At 41.0% G+C, this 9,319-nt stretch overlaps 1 protein-coding gene across 2 annotated transcripts in view; it reads left to right on the top strand.

The window, feature by feature from the left end:
• The first annotated feature begins 1,175 nt into the window (after positions 1-1,175).
• Positions 1,176-9,319, top strand: part of madd (MAP-kinase activating death domain) — a 53,054-nt gene continuing 44,910 nt past the window's right edge. For both annotated transcript variants that reach the window (XM_071534266.1, XM_071534265.1), the window contains exon 1: positions 1,176-1,461. The gene's annotated coding sequence lies outside the window, so the exon portion shown is untranslated. The remainder of the gene's footprint in view (positions 1,462-9,319) is intronic.

Below are 9,319 nucleotides of genomic sequence, written 5' to 3'. Positions count from 1 at the left end.
TTTGAGTACACTGTACACAGATGGGTGTGTCATGTCTCCTGTGAATATGATAACAACATGGATCCTTATTTGGTTAGACAACATCTCCAGCAATTCAGAAATGCATTATGTGTTGGGATGATATGTTGGGTAGAAACTGACAGATGCAACAGAAATCGGAAATGCACAGTGTCCCACGTGATGAATTTTCTCCACCCAGAGTGATGTTCAGACACGAGTTGGCAACAACATGAGTGAATTTCAGCTCGCCTCAACTGATCAAATAGTTCTCTCACGTGTTGTCGTCATTTTGTGGCTTTCAGATTATATCCGGATCCATTTTTTTTCTGCCTAAAAAATGAATGGGATTTTTGGATCCCGTTTGCCAATCGTTCTGTTCTTAAACAAGTAGATATTACATAGCCTACGACAAAGATATTAAATATTTTAACGAGCTACTGAATAACAAAAATAGGCTACATATTTTGCTAACAACCATGGTGCAGATGCTGCATTATCCTTGGCAATCAAAAGGATATACAGCCTAGACCGCAACATCCCCCATGGTTGTTTCAGTAACATGTTAAAATATGTAATATCATTTCTACTTGCATTATTTCACCCATTTTAAGAACAGAACGAATGGCAAACAGCCCATTCATTTTTGCTATAGATGACAAAAAAAAAAGGATGACGACAACACTTGAGAGGACTGAAAGAGGGTGGGACCCTGAATTCCTTATTTGGGCCGAAAAGCCTATGTCACGCTTAGAGGTCAATGACGACAAGGAAGAGGACGATGACGACAAAAAAAAAGCCGTTAAGCATCCTTAACGGTTTTGGGACACATACATTGACGAAAGTGAGTTTTGCGATCATAAAATGTACATTCATGGTTTTCATGTTTAATGTGGATTTAAAGATGATGATCCAAATGATCATACTTATTGTGGTATGAGGAACTGCTAGGCAAAATGCACATATACAGTCAAAGTTGCATAATATCTTCAAGCATAAATCATGTTCAGGAATTTTATAGTGCTGCCATAGGACATGTAAAAACGTGTGATAAGGTCGATATTAACTCCTCGTTGTACCACGGTCACGGTGTTTTTTGTTTTTTTTTCATCAGGGTTGTTTGTCGCTTCCGTTAGCTCGGCTCTCAGTATGCGGAACTCCCTGCAGAAGGAGCTGATGAAGAGGATGTTGTGAAGACAGGTTGCTTGTGACTGACTGAGCCACCCGTTCAACGAGTAGAGGCAGACCCACATTTGCATCGTTTACTATGCTGTGAACCGGGCTGACGGAGTAGCTAGCCGTTTCAGCCGCAATCTATGTCGAATGCTTCCATGTTACACCGTAATCTGAGAAAGAAGTGTCAATTCACCCTCATCACTGCCTCTCTCACTGACTGAGGAGGGCACCCAACACCCAGGCCGTCATCAGCAGCTGGTTTAGCAGCTAACCAGCTAATGTAGGCAGGTAAGGCTTTCCTTACGTATTTATTATTTAACCCGTCTGGTGCCAACGTAGCGTGTCGCAGATTTGATCCGTTTGCTGATATGGAAACTGTCGGTTGCGTTTGACAGCTTGCCGTTCATGACACAAATCGGTCAGGCTACTGTTAGCAGCTAGCTAGCTAGCTAATCCATCCGTGACGTACGAAACCACGGAGCTAGCAGAGGAGAGGCGAGAGGATGCATCGTTAGGGTGAACATTTAGGACGAGCCACGGCCTGCCAGGTTGTTAGAAATATACAACTGACAAGATAGCGAACTGCTACATGGCCAACAGAACCAGTCAGCTTTGGCATTGCTTTGTCGTATTCGTTATAACTACCGACATTAATGTTATCCCATCCCGATGTGTAGCGTTACTCTGGCTAATCTCCATAATAACAATTAGCTAGCTAGCTGGTGAAATACCTAACTCATAATAAACTCAGATAGGATTTACATTATACCCACGATAGTCTTATCTTGATTCCGATGCTTCCTTGACAGTTTTTCATTGATAGCTTGTGGCACGGTAACCTCATCATGCTTCAAGCAGTGCTTTGCAGATTATTTTTGTTAACTGAATCTTAAACCAACCTGCGACACCAACATGATCTGTAATCCACTAGTATGACAGGCCTCAAGATAGATCAGACCAGGCAGGGTAGTTAATTATAAATGGATTTTAGGCCTGTGATATTGTGGTAAATAAAAAGGTAGCTATCACTGTGAGATCACCACAAGCTGAACAACTGAATGGCCAAATCAGTATAGTATGAACTGATATTTTGCTTCCTTGAAAATACCCACATTATCATGTAACTTACATCATTCTGATACTAAGAATTGTAATATACATTATGGATTTGTCTCTTGTAAATTTATATCAGTCCCAGAAGGGGAGCAAGCTCTTATCTCACAACTAATATAGTTATATAAACCTACCTTAGTTTACCAATCATGTATGATTGGTAAACTGAGTTTAGCTGGGAAGGTAGGTTTATACTCCGCTGCATCCCGTTTATAGGCTACACATTGATGACTTAGGGGAAGATAAGATAAACATTATTGTCCCTGAAGGGAAATTTGGCTTGGCTGTCGAGGCCACAGCACAAAAGACATAAAAACAGTTAAAGACAACAACAGACAGCAACATAGAACAGATAAATAATGCATCAGATACCCAGCATCAAATAATCAAAATTTTTTACAATAATACAGCCAGTCAATATAAAGAGAGAAAAGCATGATACTGTGTTGGTGTGCGCATGGGGTGAGGAGAGATCCGGGCTATCATTTGGTGTTAATCAGTTTTATTGACAGGGGACCAAAATAGTTGTTATATCTGTTCAGCCTGCACCATGGGGCACCGGATCATCTGCCTGATGGGACGAGATGGTACCCGATGTTCAGGATGAGTGGGCTCTGCTACATGGCCTGTCTGTGGGCAGACAGAACTAATCCAAGTCTAGTTTTCACCTCTTATCTTCAGCTATCGTGTAGCCATGCCTAAGCAAGTAAAAAGATTTAGGAAAAGAATTTGGGAAAAGCAGGCTAAAAAAAATCCCTTCGATAAAGATAATCTCCAAGTAGCACATGTGGCTGGCTACTTGGAGATTATCCACATGTGGCTACACATGTGGTAAACTAACAATTGTGTATGGGCTTATACTTAATATGCTACTGGTTATATGGATAAAATTCCAGCCTCAAGAATGCTGTAATGTAGGCTATATGTGCTCCTGTAAGAATGAATGCACCCATAACCTACTCTCTATCCCTCTCATCATGTGCGTTTTCTCATTAAACTAAGACAATCATTTCAACAGAGCCTTTTCTATAGGAAGCTATTATTGCTGTTCATTGTGACTGGCAAGAAATGTTGTCCATGTTGGAGGCCTATGAATCATATCTCTCTCCCCTTGTGCTTACATAACCAGTGAGTGCTGCCTGCAGACCACTCTGACCAGATTCATCTGTTGTGTTAACCTGCACCATTATTTTGCCAGCAAAGATGATTCAATTTTGAATGTGACTCCTTATCTCCTTTGTATAGAGGAAAACGAGGTTCAATATTGAGCTCACTCATTTACTAGTCAACAGTGAAGTGGCTTAGTCTTGTCTTTCCCATGTGAAAATAACAAAATACTATAGGCCTGTATCTTTGGACTACCTGATTCTGCTTCTAGCTCTGCTTCCAGCTCTGTTACTTCATAAAATAGCCATCGGCCGACCTCTAGGAAGCATTCATGTTGCTAGCCTTAGGCCTGCATGTTGATCCATGGACCTTATGGCTTTGCAAGATAAAAAGGGGGTAGGTCTACATTATATATACATAGGCCCAGCCCTTTTTATTGGATTACTATATTGTTGGAATACAGATTAAGAGGAAGGTGTCACTCGTTATTCTCCAACAGAGAGTAGAACACACAGAAAAGTAGCCTGTGTAAATACATGGAATATTATTTTCTCTATTTTCAGTCCACCCAGCCTTAAAGATATATTGCATGTTTTCTTACCAGTCTCTCGGAGAAGTAGAATGTGTCTATGATCAATAACGGGTTACTGTGGTCTTCTAAGGAAAGGTGATATGAAAGGCAGTAGGAGGCTGGCATGCTTGTAGACTATTTAAATAATTTAACAAAACGTGACGAGTGCAGACATTCAGCTGAATCAACACAACACGTTTAGGCGCCATGTGGTGCTGTTTGAACCCCGTCTTCTCCTGATGGCACACTAGCACAAATCAGCCAACGCTGTTACATTGGACAGTGTGTTAGTCAAGTTTCCTGACGTTAGGCCTAACTCTATCAAGTGAGGCATTCCTGATTTTCTTTTCAATAAAGCATAAGCACACAGAACACATTTTTCTATTACGCATTTTTACAACTATTTTCTGATATGAAAATATTCCTTAACTGTGGTGGTTACTATAGGCTTGCAACCCTTGGATATCTAAATTTGGATGGCTAGATCCTGGTATGCTAATTAATGATTGAATTTTATAATTTTAATTAGCTTGATTCAATTAGCCTGTCTATTATACCACAACACCACAATAGTTTATCTGTCAGCTAGCAAATTTGTTACATTTGAAATGATTTTCACTTTCCTGCTGCAAGTAGTTACGTCAAAAAGGGTACAGACTGATCTGCCTCAAAGTACTCTACTCCTTGAATGGCTCCTCTACTCACAGGCAGGGCTGTTATACGTAAAACATGAAGCATCCAAAGACTTTTGTCATTCTAAAGTCATTACAGCACAGCTAACATAATAGTGCTTATGCTGAAAACTCAAATGTCCACAAAAGATTAGATTAATTATGATTTTAGTAGTTCTTTTATATTTATTTTTACTTGTTACCTCTGCCAAGGGTGTGTGTGTGTGTGTGTGTGTGTGTGTGTGTGTGTGTGTTTGTCCGTCCATCTCTTAGGATATCTCAACAAGTTGGGCACGGATTTGCGCAAAACTTGGTGTGAAGGTTGGTTATGGACCAAGGAAGAACTGATTAACTTTTCATGTCGATTGGCCAAAAGGGGGTGTGGTGGTGGGCGTGGCATATCACCAAAAGGTGCATTTCTTCTGAACAGATTCACGTAACACTACAAAATTTTGAATACATATGCTTGTCACAGGGCAAGGAACAACTGTTTAACTTTTTACTTGGAATGGCCAAAAGGGGGGCGTGGCCTATCACCAAAAGGTGCATAACGTCTGAACAAATTCAAGTATCACTACTAAATTTTATTTAAGCCTTGTCACTGGGCAAGAAACAACTGAGTAGCTTTTCACGCAGATTGGCGTAGTGGTGGGCGTGGTCGTCCATAAAAGGTGCATTTTTGTGCATTTCAGAACATATTCACATAATATTACAACTTTGACAAAAGGTTGTGCAGGGAAGAACCACTGGGCCATGTCTTCTTACAGTTTTTGTAATGTCTCTAGGTGAAGCCTTGCAGGGTGTTGTCAGACATGTCGGAGAGGTCTGTGCTCTACTGTTTCATATACAATGTAAATATAAGCTTTAAGCCATAGCAGACTTGCCCTATTATCCAAAATATTAAGAGTGTTGACTATTCTTTTTTTCCTCAAGTGTAACCTGAATATAGCTAGAGCTACTGAATACCTAATGACCAAGTTAAACTTCTCACATTTTCTAGTAGAGTACAGGTTTTAGTCATATTCCCTCCAAAAACTTTCTGCTCAGCTGAATTGGAATGCATAAGTGGAATCATCCACAGTCCAATTTAAGACCCATTAGCGTATCAGTGTCAGGATAACAGGCTTATGAGAGACACTGAAAAATTGCTATGGTTTCAGTGTGTTTGTCTTTCTGGGTGGAGTTTCTGAGGCATGGCCTGATGTGTTTTTTTTTATTGTTGTCAGAGTAAAGGCTGTTCCTCAGCACTGAAGCTAGGTCTGACTTGAATGTTATGACATTCTGGTCCAAGCGGATCCTCTCACTACAGCATGGTAGAACGCCTTTTCTATTTTTTTTATTTTTGTCAGGCACGTGTTGGACTTGCTGATGTGGCCTTGTCCTATCTGACATGTTTTGTGCACCTTGTGCTTTGTTTAATTGTCTCAGGTTTACTGTGACTGATGGAGCAGAAAATGCACTAAAAATTCAGTTTTAAATGCTGTTGTGTTGCCTATGTACCTTGCATTTCTTGCATTTGCATTTCTGGTGGTGAATTTTTCTCATTCCCATGAATAGCAGGTGACAGATAGATGATGTGACAACATGTTGGGCAGCTGCAAAGGAGTTTGATAGCAGAAGATTTTTCACTGATTTTAAAACATCAACAAGTCAGGTTTTGGTGTCAGTCCCTCAGAATCAAAGAGCGAGGGTTTCTTTCTAGACTCAACATTTTGCACTGACATTCAACAATCATACAGGGAGAAATCCATCACAGAAGAGGCAGAGAGACCCATTTCTCCACTGACAGCTTCAATGGATCATAATGCAGTGCAGCCACAAGAAATGTTGCGTTTTGAGCAAGGGGTGTGGCTCACTTTTTTTTCTTATAAACTGAAGTAGATGAAGCAGATTGCGGTTAAGCTCAGGTTAGTTTATTTATATAGCCTTTTATCACATGCATGTCTCAAAGGACTTTACAGAGAATGAGCCTAACTAGATCTAACTTATCAACAATCAACCATAGAACAGAATGATATAGGACAAACATCAGAAAAGCACAAAAGCAGGTTGTTGGAGGTTGACCCTGACCTTTGACCTCGCTGTGTAGAGGGGCAAGCAAAAAAGAATTTCCCAATGTGGATCAGTAACGTATCACATGACATAGTCTCCAGGATAAAATATCTGTGGAAACTTGTAAATTATAGTGTTTCTGGGCACAACTCAATAAATATTGTCTCTAGAGCCTAGCTTAATCCCTGCAGGCTGCCTCGTCCTGGTTGTTGTTTTTCAGATGAGTGGCTTATGCGGTCTCATCGCCTCTACAAGTGTCGGTCCAGATGCACTGTTCCTCTGAGCTGATTAACCCATCAGTGTTGTTGGTGTATCTTTGTTTGACTGCAGCACAGCCTGCTCACTGGAGTGCTGCCTAATCATGTCTCTACTTGACACAGACAGGCTATGAAGCCTCTGGCACTCGCGTAGCAGTTCGGGTTGATTTTTACGCCATTAGTGCACTGCTGTTCATTTGTACACATTTACTTTGTGTTACCATGCAAGAAGGAAATTTCCACTCTGATTTGTCAAGTTCATCATGTGAAGATTACGAACTCCCGTAGTGGCCTGACTGTGAGGAGATGTTGAACTGGAGCTGTAAGTGGCTCCACAGTGGGGGATAGTCGTCTGCAGACCTGTTGGTCGAGCTTGCTGCAGCTACCTGTTAGTCAGAGGGCTGCAAGGGCCATAGTACAAGCTTTGAAGGGAGCTTACTGCAAGTCCACTCACCCCAGGCCCCCTAAGCTGCTTACCTCATCAGAGAGCCTCTATTGAAAAGTTTTATACTCCCCATACCAAAAAAATACAGCTGAAATAATGGTCTTTTGAGAAGTGATCTTAACAGAAAAATCAACACTAAAACACTTTAGCACTCTTAGGGCGCTTTCACACCTATAGTCTGTTTGCTTTGGTCCGAATCAGTGGATGAGTTGCTACTTTGTCGAATTTTTCATTAGGTCCGCTTAGTGTTCACACGGTCCTGTGTTAAGCGAACCAACATTTGTAAACAAATGACACGCGGTCCTACATGCCGTTCATCTATTGGACAGAACATTTCCGAGAGAAAATCACTTCCTGTCAATCACATTGTCACGGACAACAACGGAGCAACAGCAGCATTTTGCGATTGCGATAGTAGCTTTGATTATTATGATTTGGTGTTGCAACCAAATAAGAACAGTGCAATGTTGTGGAACAAGCAAAGGCTTACCAGATATTTCCAATACATGTCATAATGGTATAATCCATACTGCCTTTATGATCGCTGTTACAGTAACGTAAATTCACCGATTACAACGTCCTATTTCTCCACCGGCGCTTTCACTTTCTCCATATTTGTTGTTGCTATGGGAAACGGCCAGCGTCAATGGATGTCCACATCCATTTTCAACCCACAATGCACTGTATTTTGGTTTGCTTCCTATATTAGGTCCTATATTAAGTCCGATTACGTTCTCACCTAAAGCGAACCGAGCCGTGGTTCAATTGGAAACGGACCAAGTCCCGACTTTTCAGGAGGACCATGGTTCGCTTGTTTGGTCCGCACCAGAGTTCGAATGCGTGTTCTCACCTCTCCAAACGAACCGGACTTACGGAGTAAACGCACCATGGTTCGATTAAAACGGACCAAACCGGGTAGGTGTGAAAGCCCCCTTAAAAGAAAACAACTATTAGTGACGCACCTCGCATTTCTGGGCCCATTCTGTTTGGTGGTGTGTTTTTCTTATTCCTGCAGATAACTGGCCAAGCACAGACAATGTGATGCATTGGAGTTGCTGATGTGGGCTTGTCAAATCTGACATGTTTTGTGCTCCTCGTGCTTTGTCTCATTGTCTCTGATTTACCCTGACTGATCGAGCAGATTGCACTGTAAACAGGAGAGATTTTCTAAACATCAAGCAGACATCATTATTAATGCCTTTCAGTGCTCTTGAAGGAAAAATCCACCCTAAAGGACTTCAACACAGTTAGGCGATGTACCTTGAATTTCCAGGCCCATTTTGTGGTTTGGTGGTGTGTTTTTCACAGCTATAAAGGAGTTTGATAGCAGAGAATTCTCTAAAACATCAGCGGTAAACATCAGGTTTTGGTGTCAGTCCCTCAGAATCAAATGGCAAGGGCTTCTTTCTAGGCTTAGTATTTTGCATTAACGTTCAACAACCATACAGGGAGAAATCCATCGTAGCAGTAGTACTGGGCGTAGGGCTGGGCGATAATTCAATATTATCGTTTATCGTCTTTCAGTGGAATCATATCGTGATGATATGAAGATATTTTAATATCGTGACACACATTTCTGCTGTCTAAATTGATGATGACAAGCAAATTTCACTTAAAAACTCTGATAAAATGAGGTATGGTAGGAATATTATTTGAAAATTTCAGTTTTGTTTGACACGACACCTAACATTCCCATTCGGTTCAATGAGATGAACATTCATTTGATTATTTAACGTGATTTTGCATATGTGAACCATATCGTGATATATATTGATATCGAGAAAAATCCTTATTATTATCATGATATTGATTTCAACCATATCGCCCAGCCCTAGCCTCAAGACCAGAATGCAATGCAGCCACAGCTTGCACCTTGGCGGATCTATCATTGGTAGTGTATGAAATACAACACCCTCTTCAATGGCTTTTT

Source organism: Centroberyx affinis, unplaced genomic scaffold (assembly GCF_046629955.1).
Source record: "Centroberyx affinis isolate AG114_WGS23_722 - 3 ecotype Tasmania unplaced genomic scaffold, CSIRO-AGI_Caff_v1 ptg002510l_1, whole genome shotgun sequence".
Classification (NCBI taxonomy): Eukaryota; Metazoa; Chordata; class Actinopteri; order Beryciformes; family Berycidae; genus Centroberyx; species Centroberyx affinis.
Note: the sequence above shows the minus strand (reverse complement) of the source record. Positions and strands in the feature narration are given on the sequence as shown.